This window comes from Mesoplodon mirus (genome assembly GCF_964341445.2).
Source record: "Mesoplodon mirus genome assembly, chromosome: 12".
In the NCBI taxonomy this organism is placed as follows: Eukaryota; Metazoa; Chordata; class Mammalia; order Artiodactyla; family Ziphiidae; genus Mesoplodon; species Mesoplodon mirus.
Window position 1 is genome coordinate 36,071,549 of NC_138988.1, and position 25,799 is coordinate 36,097,347.

The window sequence follows — 25,799 nt, forward strand, 5'->3', positions numbered from 1 at the left end:
AGGTGGGGGGACTGAGATCTTTCTCTTCTCTAATCACTACACTCTAATCACTACATAGTTCAGAATTCATTTTCTAAGAACACTGGTGTTCTCTTTTAGAACCATGGTACAATTATTAATGCTCGGGAAATTTAACATTAACATGTTATTATCAGTCTGCAGTCCATATTCAGATTTCATCAATTGCCTGAGTACTGTCTTCATAGCTATTTTCTCCCGGTCCAGGGTCATACTTTGGATTCAGTTGTCACATCTCTTTAGTCTGTAACAGTTCCTCAGCCTTTCATTGTCGTCTTAGCCTTGATGCTTTTGAAGAGTACAGGCCAGTGACTTTGTAGAATGTCCTAGATTGGGTTTGTCTGATGTTTTCTCATGATTACATCCAGGCTGTGTTTTGTTTTTTTTTTTTTTGCGGTATGTGGGCCTCTCACTGTTGTGGCCTCTCCCGTTGCGGAGCACAGGCTCTGGACGCGCAGGCTCAACGGCCATGGCTCACGGGCCCAGCCGCTCCGCGGCATGTGGGATCTTCCCGGACCGAGGCACGAACCTGTGTCCCCTGCATTGGCAGGCGGACTCTCAACCACTGCGCCACCAGGGAAGCCCCAGGCTGTGTGTTTTTGGTGGGGATGCTGCATAAGTGATGCTGTGACCTCTTCAGTGTGTCAGACCCTCAGGCACCTGATGTTGGTTTATCCCAGTATTGGTGAAATTCTCTGACATCTTGGTAAGGTGGTTCCTCTGGGTGTCTCCAGTGTGAAGGTAACATTTCCCCCTAGTACTTAATAAGTAAATTGTGGGGAGGTATTTTGAGACCATTTAAATATAGGATCTATTTTCAGTCTTCCTTGTAAAGCCTCTTCTGGGTGGGAGGGCAGAACCACAGGCTCTGAAGGTGCTTTGGCCAGTTTTGGGTCTGGTGACAATACTGAGCACTCAAAGTATTGCTCACAGTGCTACAAATGTGAACACTCACATTTGTAGAGTGTTCATTATGTGCCAAGCCCTGTACGTGCCTTACCATTTACTTCTCACATTAGCCACGTGAGGTGGGTACTCGTACTACCCTATTTTATACCTGGAGAAACTGAGGCACAGAGAGGTTAAGTGAATTGTCTAAGGTTGTGGCAGCCAGTAAGTGGGATACTAGAATTCAAACCCGGTGGGTCTCACTCCAGTGCTGGGGCTTTCCACTGCTGTGTGTGCAGTGTTCACATGCAATTCGTGGCACAGGGACGCTGCTTCTCTAACCTCTGGGCTTCCATGTCCTCTGTGTGTGGAGTTCTTCAACACCATTTGGTTCTCATTGTCCCTCATCGGCTTGGTTTTTCGCTGAGAGCGTCAATGCAGTTATTTTTCTAGGCATGATAGGTGGACTAGGAAAAGCCAAAGGCTCTTCATTTTGAGATTGGAATCCAATAGGGCATGTCGCTGAAGCCGGAGGAATCTTTCCTATGTGGATAAATTTAACACTTGAGCCCATGCAAATGTAGATGAAGAGGCTTTTGCCAGAGAAGGGACCACTGGTATAGAACTCACCCTCCTTCTATAAGCAGTCAGAAAAGAGGCCAAAATATTATGAAACAACCGTTTGCAGAAATTGGACAACAGGCAGCTCAGGATCCCTGAGGGAAAAGAAAATAATGAACTGAGCCCTCTGGTCTTCCCCTCAGCTTTCTGCTGGAGGCAGTTTCCAGATCTCAGAGTAGTTAGGAGCAACCCAAACAGAGTCCAGCAGCCTTGCTGAGTTGAGAAGACAAAGTTGAGGAAGCCAGAGCAATTGGAAATTTCAGGGACAATATCGAGAAAAAAGGGCTACATAGAGGAAAAGCTCAAGACGTTTGTTCAGAGGTCTCAAGTCCTTTTCTGGATACTAATCTGTGTGTGCATAGGTGAAACTCACAAGACAGAGCAAGGGGAAAAAGCTGTTGTTACCGAAAGCTCTGCCTCTCTGTGCACCAGTGCCAAACTGAATCTTGGAGACAGAGTTTTAGGTGAAGTGGAAGAGAATAGCTTTATTGCTTTGCCCGGCACAGGGGGACACAGCAGGCTCCTGCCTCAAAAAACTGTGTGTCCCAACCCCAGATGATTTGATGAGGGTTTTACGACAGTGGTTCAAGGATGGGGGCTCTGACAAGATCTGGGTGTGTGTAGGGTCTACACTCCTTTAATCTCGTCTCAGGTGGTCTCCTAATCTTGATGAGCTTCTCTGGTCCCTTTAATCTTGCCTCAAGCGGTTTCTTGACTGCTCCTCAATTAGCAACTGTTCGAATCTGCCCTTTGGAACTCAGAAAAGGTCATGGAGGCTGGATTCTTGCCTACAAGAAACGGGGGACAAAAAAGACCTCCGAGCCTGGGAGCCCCACAGGGCCCTGCTCGGTTTCACTATGAGCTGGACTATTTAGGACAGGAAGAGGTTTTTCTTTCCAGTTAATGTGAGAGACGTTGTTGAACACTGGGGGCATTCACTAGACACCTCAAAAGAATCATGCCTTATCTAGCCCTAGAAAAAAAGAGTACATGGCTTAAAAACAAGCCTTGATACCATACACAAAAATTGAGTAAAGGGCTTCCCTGGTGGCGCAGTGGTTGAGAATCAGCCTGCTAATGCAGGGGACAGAGGTTCAAGCCCTGGTCTGGGAAGATACCACATGCCGCGGAGCAACTAGGCCCGTCAGCCACAACTACTGAGCCTGCGCGTCTGGAGCCTGTGCTCCGCAACAAGAGAGGCCGTGATAGTGAGAGGCCTGTGCACCGCGATGAAGAGTGGCCCCCGCTTGCCACAACTAGAGAAAGCCCTCGCACAGAAACGAAGACCCAACACAGCCAAAAATAAATAAATTTTAAAAAAATTGAGTAAAAATACATCACAGCTCCAGATGTAGACGTGAAAACTGTAACGCTTCTAGAAGAAAACATAAGAGAAAATCTTTGTGACCCTGGGAAAGGCAAAGGTTTCTTAGGATAAGAAAAGCTTGAACCACTAAAAAAATAATAACTTGGATTTAATCTAAATTAAGTATCTCTGGCCTTCAAGACATACTGTAATGAAAATGAAAAGGTAAGCCATAGACTGGGGAAAAATATTTGCAATATGAATATCTGACAAAGCATATGCATTCAGAATATGTAAACAATTCTTACAATTCAGTAAAAAGACAACGCAATTTTAAAATAGGCAAAGGATAGACATTAAGATATACAAATGGCCAGTAAGCGCATGAAAAGATGTTCAATATCATTAATCATCAGGAAAATACAAATTAAACAATGATGAGATACCACAGTACACCAACACAAATGGCTAAAATTAAAAAGATTGACGATACCAAGAGTTGAAGAGACTGTGAGCTTTGAAACTCTTACAGTACTGCTAGCAGAAATATAAAACGGTACAACTACTTCGGAAAGCTGTTGGGAAGTTTCTTATAAAGAAAATTACACCTCCATGCAGCTGAGCAATTTTACCCCTAGATATTTATTTACCTAAGGGAAAAGAAAACATTGTGTCCATGAAAGCACTTTCATGGCAACTTTATTCATAATTGCCCCAAATTGGAAACAGTCCAAATGTCCATCAGCACATGAGCAGATAAACAAATTGTGGTATATACCTACAATGGAATCCATGTCAGCAGCTAAAAGGAATGAGCCACTGATAAAACAGCATGGTTGGGCTTCCCTGGTGGCGCAGTGGTTGAGAGTCCGCCTGCCGATGCAGGGGACACGGGTTCATGCCCTGGTCCGGGAAAATCCCACATGCCGCGGAGCGGCTGGGCCCGTGAGCCACGGCCGCTGAGCCTGCGTGTCCGGAGCCTGTGCTCCACAACGGGAGAGGCCACAACAGTGAGAGGCCCACGTACCGCAAAAAAATAAAAGAAGAAGCCCATGCACCGCAACAAAGAGTAGCCCGCGTTCCAAGCAACTAGAGAAAGCCTGCAGCAACGAAGACCCAATGCAGACAAAAATAAATAAATTAAATAAAAAAAAAAAACAGCATGGTTGAGTACGCTGAGCAAAAGTACCCAGATAAAAAGAATATATACAGACTTCCCTGGTGGCGCAGTGGTTAAGAATATCCTTGCCAATGCAGGGCACATGGGTTCGAGCCCTGGTCGGGAAGATCCCACATGCTGCGGAGCAACTAAGCCCATGCACCACAACTACTGAGCCTGCGCTCTAGAGCCTGCAAGCCACAAGTACTGAAGCCCATGTGCCACAACTACTGAAGCCCATGCTCCTAGAGCCCGTGTTCCACAACAAGAGAATCCACTGCAATAAGAAGCCCGCGCACCACAACGAAGAGTAGCCCCCACTCGCCACAACTAGAGAAAAGCCTGCGTGCAGCAACGAAGACCCAATGCGGCCAAAAATAAATAAATTAATTAATTAAATCTAAAAAATAATAATAATAATGAGCACAGTGGAAGATAGAATAGTGAACCAAGTGGAATGTCTGGAACTGAAGATATAATTTCTGGAAATTTTACTGGATGGACTTAACAGAAAATTATACTCTGAGGAAGAATACATTAGTGAATTGATAATACAACCACAGAAGCTTTACAAGTTGAAGCACAGAGAGAAAAAAGACCAAAAAAAATAAACAGAGCCTCATGGGAAAATATCAAAGGTCCAACATGTAATTTGATTTCTAGAAGAGGTGGGAGAAAAAGGACAGAAAAAATATTTTAAGAGTAATGGCTGAGGGACTTCCCTGGTGACGCAGTGGTTAAGAATCCTCCTGCCAATGCAAGGGACACAGGTTCGAGCCCTGGTCCGGGAAGATCCCGCATGCCGTGGAGCAACTAAGCCTGTGCACCACAACTACTGAGCCTGCACTCTAGAGCCCACGAGCCACAACTACTGAGCCCACGTGCCACAACTACTGAAGCCTGTGCACCTAGAGCCCGAACTCTGCAACAAGAGAAGCCACCACAATGAGAAGCCCGTGTACCACAACGAAGGGTAACCCCCGCTCACTGCAACTAGAGAAAAGCCTATGCGCAGCAACCAAGACCCAATGCAGGCAAAAATAATAAATAAATAAAATTTAATTTAATTAAAAAAAAAAGAGTAATGGCCGAATATTTTGCAAAGCTGATGAAAACTAAACTCATATAGGAATTCTCTGGCAGTCCATTGGTTAAGACTGGGTGCTTTCACTGCTCTGGGCCCGGGTTCGATCCCTGGTCAGGGAACTAAGATCCCACAAGCCACAAGGCACTGCCATAAAAAAACCAAAATGTAGACTCAGATCCAGGAAACTTAACAAACCCCAAGTAGGATAAACACAAAGTAAATCACACTAAGCCACATCATAATCAAATTGTTGAAAAACAATAAAAAGAAAAAAAATCATAAAAAGAAAATTGTAAAAAGCAAGGAGAGGAAAAAAGACATTATGTAGAGGGAAATAAACATAAGAACTAATACAGACTTTTCATAAAATTATTCAAGCCAGAAGACAATGGAACATCTTTTTTGTAAATTAATTTATTTATTTTTGGCTGCGTTGGGTCTTCGTTGCTGCGCGCAGACTTTCTCTAGTTGCGGCAAGCGGCCCCGGGCTACTCTCTGTTGCGGTGCACGGGCTTCTCATTGCGGTGGCTTGTCTTTGTTGCAGAGCACGGGCTCCAGGCTTCAGTAGTTGTGGCTCATGGGCTCTAGAGCTCAGGCTCAGTAGTTGTGGCGCACGGGCTTAGTTGCTCTGCGAAATGCAGGATCTTCCCAGACCAGGGCTCGAACTTGTGTCCCCTTCATTGGCAGGCGGATTCTTAACCACTGCACCACCAGGGAAGTCCTGGAACAACATATTTAAATGCTGAAAGTAAAAACCTGTAAACCTAGGATTCTATATCCAGTGAGAAGTATCTTTCATAAATGAAGGCAGGAAAAAGAAAAAAAAAAGGATGATCCTTTTTTACCCAAAGCAAGTGCCTCCAGTCCTTATATACTGCCATATCAACTCAGCTCCTGGAAGCTTTTCCAAGTTTTGTCATCTTTAGTTATAATCTCAAGAGTTAAGTCTGATGGTAGCAAATTACAAAATTGGGGAGAAATTGAGTTGTTTTCCTAACTTTAAGAATAACTTTCGGGCTTCCCTGGTGGCGCAGTGGTTGAGAGTCCGCCTGCCGATGCAGGGGACATGGGTTCATGCCCCGGTCCGGGAAGATCCCATATGCCGTGGAGTGGCTGGGCCCGTGAGCCATGGCTGCTGAGCCTGCGTGTCCGGAGCCTGTGCTCCACAACGGGAGAGGCCACAACAGTGAGAGGCCTGCGTACGGCAAAAAAAAAAAAAAAAAGAATAACTTTCACCACATTAACAAATAGCAGTGCAGCAGTGTGGCTTTGAGCTCCTAGAGGCCATGCTGGGAAATCGTGATCCCAGTGCCTCCTCTTTATTGTCAGCTACTCCACCCTCCCCTGCTCTGCCGAGGCATGCTATAAATGCCAGGCCCTAAGTCCTTCTTTATACCCCTCCAGGGCATCATTTGGGTCCATGCTGCCCTTGTCAGTAGACTTCATGGCACTGATAAGATGTCCCTTTGTCTGGGTGAGTGAGAACCTGAATTGAGCTTACAATACCTTTTTGGTTGTTGCAGTAGAATAGGGGAAGGGAAAGCTCTTGTAGGGATGGACAGAAACATTGGTGACAGCATCTAGTGCCTTGTTCTTTTTTCTTGCCTTGGAGGGCTGTTAGCCACCTAGGTCAGCAGAGGCCGTGAGCGTGTCAGCTAAGATTGAGTTGAAAAGTAAAGCAACAGTTTCAAGTTCCCCCTTGAAAGGTTCACCCATTCCATGTTCAAAAATAAATAAATATTTTTTTAATTTAAAAAAAGCAATGTACACACCTTAATTAAAACATACTTTATTGCTGAAAAATGCTGGTAATCATCTGAGCCTTTAGCGAGGAGTAGTCTTTGTGCTGGTGGAGGGTCTTGCCTTGATGTTGATGCTGCGGACTGGTCAGGGTGGTGGTTGCTGAAGGCTGGGGTGGCCGTGGCAGTTTCCTAAAACAAGACAGCAGTGACGTTTGCTGCATTGACTGACTCTTCCTTTCACTTGAACACTTAGAGGCCACTGCAGGGTTATTAATTGGCCCAACTTCAATATTGTTGTGTTTCAGGGAACAGGGAGGCCTGAAGAGAAGGAGAGTGATAGGGGAACAACTGGTGGAGCAGTCAGAACATACGGTATTTATGGCTTAAGTTCGATCTTAAATGCGCACTGCTTGTGGCAACCCAAAACAGTTACAATAGTAAAATCAAAGGTCACTGATCACAGGTCACCAAAACAAATATAGTAATTTTTTTTTTTTTTTTTTTTTTTTTGCGGTATGCAGGCCTCTCACCGCTGCGGCCTCTCCCGTTGCGGAGCACAGGCTCCGGACGCGCAGGCTCAGCGGCCATGGCTCACGGGCCCAGCCGCTCTGCAGCGTGTGGGATCTTCCCGGACCGGGGCAGGAACCCGCGTCCCCTGCATCGGCAGGCGGACTCTCAACCACTGCGCCACCAGGGAAGCTCACAAATATAGTAACTTTAAAGTCTAAAATATTGAGAGAATTACCAAAATGTGACACCGAAACACAAAGTGAGTAAATGTTGTTGGAAAAATGGCACCGATAGATTTGTTCAACGCAGGGTTGCCACAAACCTTCAATTTGTAAAGAACATAGTATCTGCGAAGCACAGTAGAATGAGGTCTGCCTGTATTCTTATTATTTACCTCGTCTTTAGCAAGCCAGCCTGTTGGCTCACTGCTTGTAATATAACCGTTAGGAAATCAGAGTTTCTACATTCCACACTGGATTGTTGATACAAGATAAATTTCACACTAATTTGCTGTATAATGAGCTTTGAGTTGTGTGTGGGCGTCAAATACGGGCTAATCTTTGAAGTGGAGCCTGCTCATTCTGTGCAGGTGATTTTTTACACATTTTCAGTCTTCTCAAGTTCCTTTTTTGTAAGGAGGCAATTGATCTTCCTTTTCCTCCCTCTTTCAAAGGGGGGCTCATATCTCAATGCTAAGGGAGAGGGAAGTGCTCAAGTTCTAGCTTGTATACAGTATAGAGCTTTGTTCTGTAGAGTTGTATAGAATTTTTGTTCAGTGCCCTGAGCACTCAGTAAGTCTCTCCAGAGCCACCTGCTCTTCCCTTGCCCCTAGAATGTACTTAGGCACAGTCAGCACTATCCTGATTCTTGTGTCAGATTGTTCGGTCATTTCCTGAGTAAATGAGTGAGCTCTATGCTTGCCCACCCACATCAGGGGTTCAGCCTCTGGCTCTTCTTGCACAGTGTCAGGTGTGGTAAGATGCTTGTTAGATAAGTCTCCCGCGGGTAGCTTGGTTGAGGAGCAAGCCCAAAGGAAGCATATTCCCAGCACTATTGCCGGGTTGGAGAGTCTGAGGACAGGTAGGCAGGCCTGACCTGGGCCCTTTGCCTCCTTTTTTCCTGAGGTCTCATGAATTGTGCCAGAACTTTCTGATCAGGAGCTGGCATTGGCAGGCCTGTTTCAAGTGAGAAATAGCAGGACCAAGGCATGCTGGTTCTCTGGGGTTCACTTAGGTTCATTCTAGACTTCTAGGAAGGCTGGAACAAAGGCGGACACTATTGTGAAACAATCCCAGATCACGCATCAAGTGCTTCTCCAAAACCCAGCACACTCAGGTGGCTTCTCCTCACTGCCTGTAGGTGTGGTTCGTAGCCCTCAAGGAAAGAGATGGATGCTGACTTCCTTTCCACCGGCTCTTCAGCCAAGCTGTCAGCCTAGCCTAGCGGCATCCCTGAGGCCGCTCACTGCACATCCTACATAATAGGACAAGGGATGCAGAAAACCTTAATGGTGCCTCTCATGACCACCACGCCATGTGGGAGTTTTTCCAGCGCTCTCATGGAAGGTAAATTGGAGGCATCCCAGCAGACAGGCGAACAGAGAGAGCACTGGGAGTACAGGAATCCTAATTTGACCCAGACCCGCCTTTCCTAGGACAGCCTGGGGCCCAGTCCTGGGGGTTGTGGTTTATTATGTTGTCTCTCCCCCTGTACTGACATACACACTTCTCATTTATCACTTCTTCCTCTCACCCAGGCCACTTGTTCTTCCTAAGTGGAGAAGAGGTGAAAATAGCTGTGAGAGGAACCCAAGGTGCCTGAAGCATCTGACAGACTACTCTAGATGGGATTCCCACTGCCAGCCAAGGAGGACTTACAGATATTTTAGTTCATAGGGGACTGATGATTTCTTCACTTAAGGTCCCAAGGCTCCCTGGAGTCAGGATATTATTGTAAAGTTAAGGCTTCCTCAGCTGCTCTCTGCTGCCCTGACACCTGATTCCCAGGCTTTGGGACTGAGGAAATGAACTGTGTTGCTTGTCTTCTGCTCAGATTCTGGTTGGTTACACAATGTATATTGTTGAAAAAGAAAAGACTCTGGGTGCCAGCTGCCCTGAGTTGAGAAGCTAGGGAAAAGGTCTTAAATGTAGTTTTATAACTGTGGTATCAAGAGAAGAGCTGCTCTTCTATTAATTTCTCTGCTAAGGGTGCTTATTAGTTCATTTCAGTTAGAAGGTGAAGCCCCAGTACATTCCCAGAGGAAGAGTCTTCTGCTGGGTAAATGTGTGGTTCTCTCACAAAGCAGTGCCCCTCACTTGCACGGGCGGTGGGAGCCTTTCTGGTCTGTGAACAGACCTTCCTAACTGTGCCACTTGGTCCTGACAGCCTAGGAGCACAGAGCCTGGAGCAGCAGCCAGTGGGAGGGGGCATAGGGCTGTGGGGGTGGTGGAGGGATATTGCACACGCTGGGAGACCTGGGGCTTTCCCCCTCCCCGCTCCAGCTGCTTGGGCTGCCCAAGAGCCTGGGCTGTGCTGTGGGAGGCTGAGTGGTGGCAGGAGCAGCCAACCTCGGGCAGCGCTTGTCAGAGACCTGTTGTAGCCTCAGCCGGTGTGGCCTCTGCCTGTACCAACGAACTTCAACAGCAAACAGCTTCAATTTCCACCTGCATTAAGACTTGAATTGACTTTTCAACTGCAAGCCTTGAAATTTTGGATGATGCATGTATTGTGGATATATATGCTATAGCTACCATCAGTACAGAACAAAGGTTTTGAACTATTTTTCTATCTATACTTAAATTTTCTGAGTGAATTCTCTTTTGGAGGCTGTTCTTGACTTTTGTTAATGCTGTCTGGATTGCACATAGAGGTTTGCATTTCAGAAACTTTGCATTTTATACCGAGGAGCCAAGCCCAGGCGGTCCTGATGCTGAGACTTGTTTTGTGGGGAGTGAGGGTCAGCAGTGGCCTGGGTTCTGGTCCTGACTACCACTTGCCACCTGTGAGACTTCAGCAAGTTCCTTAACTGCACTGAGATTCAGTTTCTTCATCTAGAACTTGGGATGATACTATCCTCCCAGGGTGGATGTGAGGAGTGATTGAGTTGGCATAGCTCGAGACTTCAGTATTCTGATGATGACGATGATGATACCATACCTGATGAGGCTTTCTCAGAAACCCTCCTAGAAACTCAGGTGAATTAGCCATGCATGTTGGGTTTAGGTAGGAGACAAGGTTGTTTTTCTTCGAAGGTGAGGCAGGCTTTGGTTGGAGACCCTGTTGGGTGTGAACCTGTCCTCGGCCAGTTGCCCTCACACAGCTTCCAAAGTGTTCACAAGGGCTACTGGATGAGGGAGATGAGGGGCTGGGGGACCCCTTCACCACTGCCAGGGAGTGGCATTGAGAGTATATGACCTGCAGAAGGTCAGAGGGCAAGTGGAGTCATCTTTATGAATGAAACAGTACACTGGGGTTTTCCTCCTAGTAAGATTCTTGGAGCTGAGTGAGCCAGGCCGTGAGTGGCAACGTTGTGTCCAGTCCTCAGCTTCTGTTTAACTCTTGGTGGGTGAATGTACAGCTGGACCTCCACCGTCTCCTTCCAGGCTCAAGGTGTGAACGCGACGTCCCTATACCCATTGTATATGTTCTGTTCTCTGCTGAGTTTGGACCACCCTGAGCAGCTGGAATCATTTCAGAGCCTTGGGTTACAAGGATGAAAACCCACCCTGCAGTCTGCAGCTCATCACTGAGCAGTGGGGCGAGTGGGTGTTTCCTCTGACTGTCGGAAGCAGCAGTGAGACAAGTTTCTGCATTGCCTGAGCCGACGATCATCTTCCGTGGTTGGACTGGGCCTGGGCCGCAGCTGTTAGCTCTGAGAAACACAGACTCCGGGGCCACTCCTTTTTCTGTTTGATTAGCCATGAGGTTGCAGTGAAGGGCTGTGTAAAGAAATTTTGTAGTCAGAGGCCTCTTATCCAGCACAATCAGGATTGATTATTGGTTGGTTAATTTTGAAAAGGCAGGGAATCTGGGGAATCCTATAAAATATAAACATATACGATAAACATTTTATTTGAACCTATGCCTGTGAGCATCACGTGTGAGGGGAGCCCCTGACCTGACTGACAGGAGCATGGTGGCACATCTTGTCCATCAGGGATGACAAATGGCGCAGCAATGATCCTTGCCCCTGCTTGACGTGGACTAAATGGGCTGAAGTGACATATTTCCCGTCTCTAGTGAGTCCTGCCTGCTGGAAGCTTTTCTGGCAGAAGGAAATTTTCTGAATGAGTTAGGTTTGAGGAAGGCTATAAATTAACCTAATGTGCAAAAAACTGTATTATTGTCATTTTTAAATTATTGTTTTTGGCAACAGAAGCTTTTTTCTCAGTTAATTGTTTTTAGACCTTTTTTTTTCCTACCACAAAGTAATACATGCTCTTTGTAAACAACTAAAGAAAACATTATGGAAATACATAGCATAAAAAGCAGAAGTTCCTTATAATTCCATGCTCTAGAGAGCTACCCATGGTTAACAGTTTATTGTGTGTGCCTTCAAATTTCTGCATGAATATATCATTTTAAAATAAAAATAGGCTCACATGACACATTACTGTTTTGGTGACTTGCTTTTTTCCATGAGCGAGCTAGGTAGTGAGTGCTTTTTTTTTTTTTTCTCGGTGCCATGGCATTTTTCCATGTCAATGCAGATAGATTTACCTCACTTTGTAGAAAACTTTATTGAGGTGTAACCTGTATAGCATAAAATTCAGCCATTGCAAGTGTACCATTTCTACCTCACTTTTTAACAGTTGAATTCCACTGTATGATAACTTACATTTAACCCCCTCCCTTATTGATAGACACTTAGGTGGTTTTTAAGTCTTCCACTCTTACAGACAAAGCTGCAATACACTCTTACACAGACTTCTGGGTATTTGTGTGAGTGTAACAATAAAAGAAAATCCTAGAAGTGGATTTTCTGGGCCGCAGTGTGTAAATATTTAAAATCAAAACAGACATTACCAAAATATCTGCTGCAACTTTTTAAGTGATCTGTGGATTGATAGGGAGAAAACCATGCACGTCTCCGTCCACTAGGAGATCAAATGAAGTTCATAAATGTATTTGGCCAAGGAATCCAGTTAGCAGTGTGGTGGTGACACAGAGCAAGAGCAGATGCAGCAAATCTCTGTGAGTTCCTTAGGCCTAGAGGGTCCCCAGTTGCCCAGGGACACTGGCTCTCAGGGCAGAGTCCTTCTAGGACGGCCCATTCCTGAATCCTTGTGGCTTCCATCAGTGTTCAAGGAGAATTTACACTACCCATCAAGCCTTCATTAAGAATATTTATAGGTCTGTAGCTCCTCCTGCTTCTGAAGTCACACTGCATCCTGGAGGCCTCTTCATCCACCTCCAGCAGCATCTCTAACATCTCTGCCTCCAGCATCCGTGGTCCCAGGAGGCTCCATTCACTGTGACCATCCTGACACCAATTTAATGATCCTGGGGACCAGGATCACAGATCCACTTCCACACATTTCCCTAGTGGTTGTACCATTTACTTTTCTACCTGCAGTTGAAGATTGCCTGTTTCCTAATATCTTCACCAAATGTTTTAATCTTTGCTAATCGGGGCAAGAATAATTATTAATTTGCATTTTAAAAATTGACCTTATTGAAGTTGCGTATCTTCTTGTGTGCTTATCAGCCATTCATTTCTTTCCATCCAAGAGTTCCCCATGGAACACTCCCACCCTTGCTGAGGTCATCAGCTTTAGCAAATGACACCGCCACCCTGCTCCCAGGGAAGCTGTGCTTCTAAGGAGTCCTTGTGTTTAGAAGGCTAAGCATATTTATTTGCTAGACAGTTTAGCTTTTTCTCTCAGCCTTTGGCCCACCCACGCATGGGAGGATTAAAGCTGGCTAACTTAGAACCTCGGCTTCATCTGTCCAGAAAGAGTCCTTACAAAAAATATTCATGAGCACTTAAACTGATTACAAACCCAGAGTGTCCAGTTCTTGCATCTAAAGCCAGATATGGGGAGGGAGGCCTTGACAGGACGGTTCACCCTGCCTTGTGGTTAGTTAGGAGGAGGAAAGGTCTGGGGTAGTGTCCTCTGGCAGTCTTGCTGGCAGATTACTTTGGTGCCAAAGGGAAAGCTAAGCAATTTTAGTCCTGTTGCAGGACTAATGGTTTGCAAACCAAACTTCTGGGAGAACTCACTGTGCAAATTCATGGAACTTATTGAATTAAAAATAGATACCTGGACGGTACTCAATAATTATGTCTTAAGTGACAGACTGAAGGAATTCCTTTGTTCAACAAATATTGTGTAGCACCCTGTTAAGAGCCAGGCACCCTCTAGCTGCTAGGAATGTGGGGTAAGCAGAGCAGAAGTTCCTGGTCTTACAGAGCTTCCTTTCTAGTGGGGAGAAAAAAGACAGTGGTCAGGAAAACACAAAAGAATTTCTGAGATGGGAGGCATTAGTGCTGTGAAGAAAACGAGATAGGGAAGTGAGATTGAGGGATGGGGGCAAGGCAGGACGCGCACACCTGGAGCTGAGGTGGTTGGGAGAGGCTTCCGAGGAGGTGACCCGGAAACTGGGACAAGAGTGAGAAGAGGGGCCCGCCACTTGGCAAACTGGGAGAAGAATGTCCCAGACAGAAAGTGCAGCTGCGGCAGGATGGAGCCAGTTGGTGTGGTGCATAGAGAGAAGGCCGGAGGGGATGAGGGGATGAAGTCAGAGAAGCAGAGAGAACCCGAAGTAACGCAATACCTTGGCCATGAGAAGGAGCCTGCGTTTTATTCTAACTGTTGTAGAAAGGCATGGGAGGGCTTTGTGTTTGTTTTTAAAATTTTTATGGAGGTGTCATTTACATAAAGTGCACGGCTCTGAAGTATAAAGTTTGCCTTTTGACAGATTTGTGGCCATGGGAGTTTTAAGTGAAGTGGAGGGACACCCTCAGCTGAACTCTGACCCCAGTCCCCCACCCCCACCCCCACTGCAGGCACATGCTCAGCCAGCCTGTGGGACAGCAGCACCAATCTGCTCTTCCCACTGGATCGGAGTGTGATGACAGGGTCTCATTCCGTGGTTTCTTGAATCGGTGACGTGTGGGTTCAAATTTTTTCCTCACTCTGATTGTAGAAGAAATTCTGCAGCGTCTCCGAGTTGATTTCATGGTGCATCTCCCATCTTCAGCTAAGAGCAGCATGAGGTGTTTTGACAAGAACCAGCCCCTTTCCCCAGTGACCTTCTGAGCCTTCCAAGTTGGTCTTGAGCCTCTGTCCTGTCAGTCCCTCGGTGTTTCCTGAGCATGTCCCATGTTCGCTGCCTGCTGTGGTGAGGCGGGAGGCCCAGCCATGCAAGCCTGAGCTGTGCCCTGCCGCTCTGCCCAGGGTGTCCCTGTCACCACTCTTCAGTGCTCACCTTTCAGAGCACCAGCATCTGGAAAGTTCTTCCAGTGGCCAACCCTTGGGGCTGATGGAGGCTGACGGACCAGGGAACAGAGAGCACAGCCTGCTATAGCTTCGTTCTGGTCCCACATGGGAAGTGCAGGCCAGAAGGAGATTTGGAACCAGAAGGACAGTGATATAACAACTAATGATCTTGGTTGTATTCAGATGGTGACATTTTAGATAATTTCACTTTCTCTGGTTTCCAAACTTACCACAATGATTTATAATCTATAAGAAAAAAGACTTTAGGGAGGCTCTGGATCCACAAATCATAATCAGATGAGTGCTTTCTTGCTGTCTGCAGCTGGGCTTTGCACCCGAGGACGCACCGTTCCTCCAACAGCAGTACCTCTGCTCCTTCCTGCTGTGATGTGCACAGCACTTGCTAAGTATAAAGCACAGTTTTAAATACTCCATAAATATATTGTCTTGCTAATGCTGCGGTGAGACGGGTGCTGTCATTTCTTCCACTTTATAGAGAGGCAGATAGAGGCCCAGCAAGGTTAACAACTTCCCCTGGCCCCACGTAAGTTGCTGACGTGAGGTTTTGAGCCCAGAGCTTTGCACACTGAGTGCTAAGGTGTCACCTCCTCTGGCCTGTGACGAAGCCCAGTGTGCCTGCTCCATTTGTTCGGTCCGTGCCTGCTTCCTTCTAAAAGGTGCTGAGCTGGGTGCGGAGGGTGTAAACACGAATAAGTTAAGGAGGCGTCTGCCTCCTTAACTAATTGTCTGGCGGGAGAGACAGATCCTTAGTATTGCACGTGAAGTGTTAGTCCAGGGGTGTGCATAGGAGACCTTGAGGAGCCAGAGGGAGGCAGGAGGCTTAGCCCAGTTGCAAAGGAGGCATGTCTTAGAGTTGTTTGAACTTAATCTAAGAGTTTTCCAGGAGAAGAAATGTGGAGGCCCTCCCAAGCCAAAGGGACAATGTGAGTGACAGCTAAGTTGGGAGATGCCAGGCCACGGGTACGTTGTTTGCCAACTTGAAAAGTCAAACTTGTGTTCCCTGAGGGATGGGAGGTGGAGTAGACTCTGGAAGCTTCTAAGCAAGGCGTGGCATCTCAGCTCACTCCAGCTGCAGTGTGGAGGTGTTTAAGGGAAGAGAACCAGAGTCGGGAGGACATGTTGCGGGGAGGTGGTGGGCCCTGACCTCAGGGAGCCTCCTGGGCCCTCTCTGCCCTTGCGGTCCAGCCCTACAAGAACCAGCATTGTCTTGGATTAGGCTTCCTCAGGTTGGCTGGTGGGGGTGGGGTGGGGGGAGGATGTGGGCGCTGGAATCAGGTAGATGTAGTTGCACATGCTGGTTGTACCACTTTTGTCCTTTGGCAGATCCTCTGACCTTATGTGTAAAACAAGGATGATACCTTTCACGGTTGCTGTGAAGATGAGAAGTAACGATGTAAATAAAACCCTGGATTGAATGCCTGACGAAGGGTGGTGGTGAGGCAGTCATACCACTCACCTGCTACAGCTGCTTTTGTCCCAGCATTGACCCTATGACGTAGACAGCTGAGGACACTTAGACCCGGAAGAATTAAGTGACTGGCTTAAAATAATAAAACTTTTGGGGGCTTCCCTGGTGGCGCAGTGGTTGAGAGTCCGCCTGCCGTTGCAGGGGACACGGGTTCGTGCCCCAGTCTGGGAAGATCCCACGTGCCGCAGAGTGGCTAGGCCCGTGAGCCATGGCCGCTGAGCCTGCGTGTCCAGAGCCTGTGCTCCGCAACGGGAGAGGCCACAACAGTGAGAGGCCCGCATACCACACACACACACACACAAATAATAATAATAATAATAAAACTTTTGATAAAGCAGGGACTAGATTTCAAACTACCCCCAGCTGGACTGCCTTTAGTCCCTTGTCATAAGAATCACGTGGCTCTTCACTTCTTGAAAAGCAGCCCAGTCTGGGTGTACAACTATCCTAGGCTAGAACTTGGTCACACAGCCGCACCCAGCTGCAGGGGAGGCTGAGGACACAGTCTGCAAGCTACCGAAGGGACTTACTTAGTAAGAAAGAGAGGGGCCAGTGGGTTTGGGGGGCAACCAGCAGGCTACCTCAGTGTCTTCCTGGAACTTTCTCCCTGCCCTGAAGACACTGAGTACCTCTGGGGTTTTCACACCACTAGGGAGCATTAAGGAGGCTTGAATATTGAGATGATCATTTATAATTTAGGGAAAGTGCAGAAGCACTTCTGGGTTCTTCCTAGATTGCTGGTTCCATCGGTGAGGGTGGATTTACTCACCCCCAGGAGTTTCTGTCCTTTGGGATTGGGGTCCTGGGAACACAGAGCCAGCAAGCTGTGGTTTGAGGTCACTGGCCCAGCCAGTACCAGTTACAGAAAGAGGCCTGTCTCAGGTGGCTCGGATTTCACCCCAGCTCCACTACTAAGTACCTGGTGATCCTGGACAAATCAGCTCTTCCCTCCCACTTTCCTCACCCTTTACACCGAGGAGGTTGGCCCCTCAAGGACCCTTCTGGCTCTGACTCAGATTCCAAACTGCCTAGTTTATGAACTGATCCCCAGCTGGCACGGGTTGGGGCTGCTTGCCATTTGCCCCGGTAAACAGGCTGTTACCCTCAACAGGAAGCCTCTGTTGCGTGAGCCACTGAACCGTGGTACAGCTTGAGAAATGAGGCCATCAGAGTGTCGTCCCGGTCAGCATCCTGTCACTGGACAGAAGGCTCTAAAACTCTGGGTTTTATTTCTGGCTGCAGGTCATTGGAAGGAGAGGGTTTGCCCCCAGGGATGAACAAGAAAGCATGAGCTCATAGTCTCTGGAGCTCCCCCACCCCAGGGGGTGGAAACCTGCTCACATCCCGAGCCCCAAGGTCTCACACAGGGACTGGTGAAGAGCCTGTGACTCATTTCTGTAGCCTGTGACATGGCACCATCCAGGGTGTCTTCTGTTGTATCACTTTGTGAAATGCCAGATGCTAAAGTGGCTGCTGTGTGGTCTGTGATCACCTTCTAGCTTCAAGATTACACTTTAGTAGTAAGAATGTGAATGTTCCACACGTTTTATATGTAATTGAATTGCCTTGGTGGATTTTCACGGCAAAGAGAAGCTCTCTGCCAAGAAGCCTACCGGGTTCACGGGCCCCTTCCTGTACTGTATCCACAGCAGGGGTGATTTTACACCCTCATCATGCTGGTTTGGGAAGTGCCGTCAGATAAAGAGGAGCTCAAGGGACTGCTACCTCCTGGTAACCATGTCTTCTGAAGCCCCGTTTACCTCGTTGTCATTCAGGCTTGAGCCCTGCTTTCTCTTCACCAGACAGTCAGGAGCCTCTTACTGCCCCTTACATGCGTCTAACTCTGCTTCTCTCAGGGTGTGCCCGTCACGGACATAGCTCTTTTAAATTGTGTGGTTTAATTTCTAAACAGTTGTGCTTTTTATGACTCAGTTTCTAAGTAGGACTGCAGCTGCTTTGAGGAAATTATTTCCCTTCCAATTCCTGTGATTTGACTTGCAATGCCACCTCTTAGGTCTTCTTCCTTGTTCCTTGTGATACAAAAGGAAACACCCCTGTATAAAATCCCATCTCTCTTCCTCCACTCAGCAAGTCCCTGGGGCATCAACTGGGCGAGGCTCCGAGGAGGACAGGGAAGTGGATTGCCAGGTACCACCTGCCCTCTAGGTGCTGACTCAGAGAGGTGTGTGCAAAACCAAGTGACAAGGTTGCCAGTGTGAAACAGGTAGAATCTGATCACCCATACTGCCTTCCTGTTGTGTGGCACCAAAACCACAAAACTTCTGGAAGAGTGAGCACTATGCCCTGGTACCCTCAGGGGAGGGTGTGAGCCGAGGCCCAGAGCAGGTGGGCAGAGAGGAGGGCAGGTGGGAGTCTTGCCAGCCTCACTTGAGCTGCTTCCTGGGTGCCCACGTGCCTTGATGAGTGCACTCTACAGCCGTGCTGAGGCTGCCTTTTAGTGATCACATTGTCAAAGCAAAAAGTTTCATTAATACACAGTGCTGGCAGGGATGTGGGGAAAGGGCACTTGTATGGGTTGCTACAGCCTCTGGAGGGCAGTGTGACAAAGTCAGCTGCACATAAGCTTTGATGCAACAAGTCGTCCACTAGGAATTTACCCACACAGGCAGAGATGGCACATGGCAGGGACATTCGCTGCAGTGGTACTTGTAGAATGACTCAGAGATGACATTACCATGCCACAGGATACCACATAACCTCTAATCCAAGAGGTAGAGCCACGTGTACAGTAGGTGAAGCTCCAGGGGGTTTTCAAGGAGAGCAGGAAGGGTCCGACTCTGTGAAGTCTGCGACCGTCTGTCTGTCTCTTTAAAAAGACATCTGTCCATCTTTAAACTCTCCTGGAACATCTTTGGAAGGACACACAAGATCCAGGTGACAGTGGTTGGCCTTGAGAAGGGAAACAGAGGGACTGGGATTTCAGATGGAAGGGAGTGTTTTGAATTCTGAATTTTTTTTTTTTAAGAAAAAGTAAAGGGGGGCTTCCTTGGTGGCGCAGTTGTTAAGAATCCACCTGCCAATGCAGGGGACGTGGGTTCGAGCCCTGGTCCAGGAAGATCCCACATGCCGTGGAGCAGCTAAGCCCGTGTGCCAGTAGTTACTGAGCCTGCATTCTACAGCCCACGTGCCACAACTACTGAGCCTACGTGCCGCAACTACTGAAGCCCAGGCGCCTAGAGCCCGTGCTCCGCAACAAGAGAAGCCACCACAATGAGAAGCCTGTGCACCGCAAAGAAGAGTAGCCCCTGCTCACCACAACTGGAGAAAGCCCTTGCACAGCAACCAAGACCCAACGCAGCCAAAAATAAATAAATAAATTTAAATTAAAAAAAAAGAAAAGGAAAAGTAAAGGGAATTCCCTGGTGGTCCAGTGGTTAGGACTCTGTGCTTTCACTGCCAAGGGCCCGGGGTTCAATCCCTGGTCAGGGAGATCCCATAAGCAATCTGGGCGTGGCCAAGAAAACAAAAACAAAAAGAAAAAGTAAAAGTAAAAAAAATTGCCTAATTAGTTTTTTAGGGACGCCATAACAAATAATCACAAACTTCTTGGCTTAACAAAACAAATTTATTCTCTTACAGTCCTGGAAGCCCAAAGTCCAGAATCAAGGTATCAGCGGGGCCATACCCCCTCCACTGGCTCTAGGGGGGAGAATCCTTGCCTCTTCTACTTCTGGTGGCTTCAGAGGTTCCTAGGCTCCTGTCTTCACAAGGCCTTCTTCTTCTCCGCTCTTCTCTCTCATAAGGGTACTTGTAATTAGATTTAGGGACCCCCCACCCCCCGTTAAAGACCCTTTTTCCAAGTAAGGTCGCATTCAGAGGTATTGAGGATGAAGATTTGGACCTACCTTTTTGAGGACCACTCTTCAGTTGCCAGCCACATTTGGAATGGGGGGAACTCAGCTGTATGTTGCTTACAGTAGACCCACGTTAAATATAAAGTTGAAAGAAAGGAGATTGAAAAAGATGTACCCTACAAGTTCTAACCAAAAGAATGTACTCTTTGGATTTTATACACTCTCCGTATATTTACCTCTTCCAAAAGATGTATTTTAATTCAAAAATGAGTAAGATTGGAAACGAAGGGAGCTGTGTTTCAGGCAAGTTAAATGATGTGCAGTGTAATTACATTGAAAGTTCCTTGAGGGCAGGGACTGTGTTTGTGTTATGCATTTTAGTATCCCCAGCACAGAGTGCTGGCTGTGGGTGAGATGGGGAGGGGAATGGGTGGGCAGGTGGGTGGGTAAGGCAACTGGGAAGCCTGTGAAGAGACAGTCTCATTAGCATGGGAAAGCAGTCATGAGGACCTGGACTAGTTCAGTGCTGGAAATGGGGAAAGGGACACGTCCAGAAGACTCCTCAATTGCAGAGTTGGTGGGGGAGATTGACAGAGTCAGGGGAGGAGAATATGGAGGCCCCAGAGGTGAGGAGACTTCCATTCTATTCAGAAACGGGGAAGCCAGGCAGGACTGGCAGGGTGGGCAGGAGACACGACTCTGCGGGGCCAGGCTGCACTTGGAGGGTCACTGGGGGCCAGGGCTGGGGGAGGAGGCTGATGAACCCTTGGCATAGAAACCCTGAGAGGGGGGGCTTCTCCCCAAGGGTCAAGCAGAGGAAGGAGAGCCTGTGGAGGGAGGAGGGAGCCATTGGGAGGTAGAAGGGAGCCACAGAGGAACACTCAACATGGGGGGGGATTCCTAGAACCCTTCTAGAACCCTGAGCTGCCTGCAGGCGCCAAGAGGGAGGCTGTTGTGGAGAGGTCAGGTTGCAGCTGGCAGACCCTAGGTCACACGCTTCTCAGAGACCAGGACCAGGATGGGGTGGCTGGGCCCCAGGACTGGGAAGAGTGGACACAGAGGAGAGGAGAGGGAAGACGGTCCAGGACAGGACCTGCAGGGTGTGGTTTGCTTTCCTGAGCACGTGTTCTGTGCCAGCTGCTTCCACCTGTTTTCTCTTGTTTAATTTTGAGGTCAACCTGCTAGATCATAGAGGCCCCCCTCCTTTTTTTTCTTTCTACATAAAGTCACATAGTAGCAGAGGACTCACAGCACGTCTCTCTGGCTATTGGCCACTACTGCTTTTCTGGCGATGGGGCCCCATGCCTGTCCCTGGGTTGTGTGTGCATGAAAGCAGCCTGCTGGGAACCCCCCGAGGGCTGCGCGACCCAACGGCCCCCTTGTCTGTCCCCCACTCTCAACACCCCCCCTTCTTTGTCTCACGAGGGCCTCTCTTAGGCGCTGCTCCGTCAACCTTGGGTTCCAGCTCCAGTGTCGCGGAGTGTCAGGGGCTGACCTACCCTTGAGGTGTGCCTGCTTCCCCTCCACTAGCCCTCCGACCTCAGGGGACGTTGGTGGGTACGTTAGAAAGGATGGATTGCCCTTTGCTTTGCCCTCTTGCGCCGTCTGAGTTCTCTCCATCCTGTGGAAGCACCAGGAATTGAGAAAAGATCGGTTGTCCGAGGGCTGAGCCTGAATCACTCTCTGGAGCTTTCTGAGGGAGCAGCTGCCACAGCCCCGTGGGGAACAGTCCTGTTTGGGAACGGTTACCTGGCTCATCGTCCATCAGGGACCCGGAGGCAGTTCCTCATCTCTTACCTGCAGAGAAGTCTTGTGTCCCCCCAGTTTCCCACCTTTCACCACCACCAAACCAGAACCAGAAGCGCAGTGGAACAGTGTAAGTTCCCAGCTCTGGAGTCGTCCTGGACTGTTCTCTTCCTCTCACACACCCCCATCCACCCTGTCAGCAAGTCCTGTCGGCTTAGTGTTGAAGATACAGCCAGGATCCCACCTCCTGTCATCCTCTCCTGCTGCTAGCTGGCTAAGCCACCACTGCCTCGCCGTGGGTTCTCATACTGGTCTCCCTGAAGGCTGCTCAGCACAGCAGCAGGGGTGAGCCTATTCGACTGTAGGTCACAGCGTCCTGCCCTGCAGCTGCCCCCTCGTCACTTCAGGCAAAGGGGAGCCTTTGCTCCCTGGGCCACAAGGCCTGGGAGGCCTGACTTCATGTCCCGTACTCCCGCCTATCCCTGGCCTCTGCCTGACGGCTATTCTGCAGACACGGGTGATTCTCACTGACTGATGCTCACCTTCCGGGCCTCCTCATCTGTCCCTGCAAACCCACTTCCCAGGCCCCTTTGCTCCTTTCCTGCTTTCCTGTCCCGTGTTGCTGCCTGACATGCTATGTGTTTACTCCTCTCTCCCCGCTTGAATGTAAGGAAGGTGGGGGGTTTTGTCTCTTTCGTCACCTGCTGAACTGGCCCCATAGCACAGCAGGCCCCTCAGTAACACATGGCTGGGTGAACAGGATCTTCTGTTCTTTTCCAAATTAAATCTAGAGTAGCTTTCTTAATGCTGCTTCTTCCTTTAATTTAAAAAAAAAGATTTTAGACTCATATATTCTAGGGAAAGGGGGTAGGACATGGAGAGGGAGAAGGCAGGAGCCACACGTCTGCTCTTCAGAAGAATCTGAATCCACTCTTAGTCCCATGTAGGGTGCTCCCGCACACGGACGGCCTGCACACACCCTTCCTCTCCCTTTCTTGAACCAGAGCCCAACTGTGAGTCACAGCACTTCTCTCCCATGTCCCACTTTGCTGCATTAATACAAGTCTCTGACACAGGCTTGTCTTTTTTTTTTTTAAATAAAAACAATATGAACATGGAAGAATGTTTAAACCATTCAGAATGATATAAAATGTCTATGGGTCACCTGACCCATAATTCCTTTCATCAAAGGAAGCCTTTGTTAACAGTCACTTACATATCCTAGGGAAAAGACCCCTGCGTAATACCAGCATAAATATATATTCTTTAAAAATGGGTCTGAACAGAATCATGGTAGGCCTATTATTCTGCAGTTTGTTAATATAATTTGGAAGTCTTTCGATATTAATCCATGCAGATCTACCTTGTTTCTAGTAACTGCATGGTGTTGCCTCATACCATGATGTATATACCCGACCCCACATTGATGGTTTCTTCTTGGGTTTTTGTTATGACAGTATTACAGTGAAGACCTATATACATCTTGGCATGTGCTGCAGTAAGACCTGTGCAACACGTACCTGGCAGTGCACTGCAGGTTAAGGGGTGTGGGTATTAACAGTTTTGATAGATATTGCCAGATTGCCCTCTGAATGCTTGGACTGGTTCATTCTTCTAGAGTGTGTTTTCTTCCCAGCTTTTTATTTCAAAAAATGTTAGACCTAAAAAAAAATTCTAAATAAATTTAATGAATACACAAATGTCCTTCATCTAGGTTTATCAATTACTGTGTTGCCACATGTATTGGTGTGCTAAGGCTCCCATAACAAAGTATAGAATGGGTGTATTAAACAACAGAAATTTATTTCCTCACAGTTCTGGAGGCTGCAAGTCCCAGGTCAAGGTGTCAGCAGGTTTGGTTTCTCCTGAGGCCTCTCTCCTTGGCTTGCAGGTGGCTGTCTTCTCACTGTGTCCTCACATGGTCACCCCTCAGTCTATGTGTGTGTCTTAATCTCCTTTTCTTATAAGGACACCAGCCATAGTGGATTAGGGCCCACCCATGGACCTTGTTTTACTTTTATTACCTCTTTTAAGACCCTGTCTGCAAGTAATCACATTCTGCGGTCCTGGGGGTTAGGAATTCTTCATGTGAATTAGGGGGGTGGGAGGAGGAATACAGTTTGGCACATAACACCATATTTGCTTCTCTTGTTTATATTATATTAATATAATTATAAATATTTATTATATCATTACTTGTATTTATCATTTATAATTATAGTGTAATTATTTATAATTACAAGTTATACCATTTATATTTATTATATATAATTATCATAAATAATGTATAATTTTCCCCCTAAACCACTTGAAAGTCAGTTGTAGCCATTCTGGTACTTTAGCACGTATCTCCTAAGAATGAGGACATTCTTCTTGGGTTATGTTTTGATGTCCTTTATTTTATGCTGATGGGGACAGACTCCCCTGAGGAGAAGAACACATGAGCAGGAAGCGCTCTGGCCCTGCCTGTGGGCTTTCCCTCCGGATGGCTTGCCCTGGCCCAGCTCCCTCCGCATCTCCTTCCTGAGCCCCCAGCCCCTCAGCCCAGAGGATGCTTGCAGAACCTCTGGGCCTCCCTCAACTCCTCCCTCAAGACTCTTCGGCCTCGCTGATGTTTTGGATCTGTCATGTGTCAACGGGATGAGAGGCCTCCTCACAATTTCACCTGCTTTTTGGTCTCTCTATCAAAATGTCTCTAAACACCAGACATTTCATTTCTGTGCATAGACAGTCCTTGCTTTGCAAACCAGGGGCTGCCTGTATTTATTTAGAGAAGTAGGGCTTATTGATTGGCCACCCGTTTCTCTCTCCCTGCCTTCCTCTTCCTGCATCCTCACTGCAGCTTGGGGCTCTGCCAGAAGTCTGTTCTTGCCTGCTACCATTGTGTCTGTTTCTTCCTCGGTACTTTTGTGTGGGAGAACATCACACATGCGGCACTTGCATTGTTTGAGTAGATAGAGTCGTTGTGGAAATAAGTCTGCCTAGGGCTTCAGTGGAGGACAAGACACTTAGAACTTATTTGTTTCCTTCAGTGTAAACAGTTACGTCTCAGACCCACCCGAGGTGAAGATATCGGTCTGGGGAGCCTTTGCCATTCGACGTGGTCAGGCTGTTGCTGAATGAGCGTCCTGCCTCCACTGTCCTGTGCTGGGAGTGCCACTGCCTGGTGCTGGGACACAACCAGCATCCTTGCTCAGTCCTCTCCACTCCCAGAAACCCACCATCTACACAATTCAGAGCCGCTTTTCCGCCATTCCCACTGTGTCTTTGCCTCTGCTTAGGTCTCTTCCCTGGCTTTTCCTTCCCAGCAGGATTCATTCCAGACTCCTTGGCCTGGCACTCAGGACGCTGCTCAACCTGTCTCCCTTGTTACCTGCTATATTAAAGCCAAATCAAATTATGCCACACACACTCTGTCACGTCATGTCCCTGTACCCGTCAGCTCATGGTGTGTGCTCTGTCCAGACAGCTGTTCTCTCCCCTCCCTGGTCCATTTGCTAGCCTTGTCCCCGGTCCCCAGGACTGGGCTTGGCCACCTTCCTGACTGATGCCCTTCCTCCAGGCAGGCAGGCAGGCTCCTGCCTTCACTCTGCCTCAGACTTATCTGTTCTCGAGCGCTCGCCACCCTTGTTGGGTACGTGTCTGCCCTCCCCTACAGCTGCCTCTGCCTTTGTCTCCACAGCTCCTGGCTTGGAGCAGGCACTCTGTGAACGTTTGGGTGGGTGGGCGGATGGATGGATTTGTCGTTGGATCCTGAACTTAGAAGTAGCTACATTCCCCTTTGCGGTTTCCAGTCCCTGTCTGAGAGAACCTTGTCACAAAGAAGAAAATACAATTTTCCACATGCTGTGAGGAGCCATTCTTCCTAAGTAGCCGGTTCAGAAGAGTCTACTGGTCGGTAGCAACAGGGCCTCTGAGACCTTCATGGCTTCTTGCACATCATCCCATGTTAAAGAGCAAGTACCCTGACTCAGTG

General features: G+C 47.9%; 1 protein-coding gene across 6 annotated transcripts in view; it reads left to right on the top strand.

The window, feature by feature from the left end:
• The window catches only part of LOC309814153 (store-operated calcium entry regulator STIMATE), a 56,383-nt gene that overhangs the window by 11,545 nt on the left and 19,039 nt on the right, over positions 1–25,799 (top strand). The window lies entirely within an intron of this gene.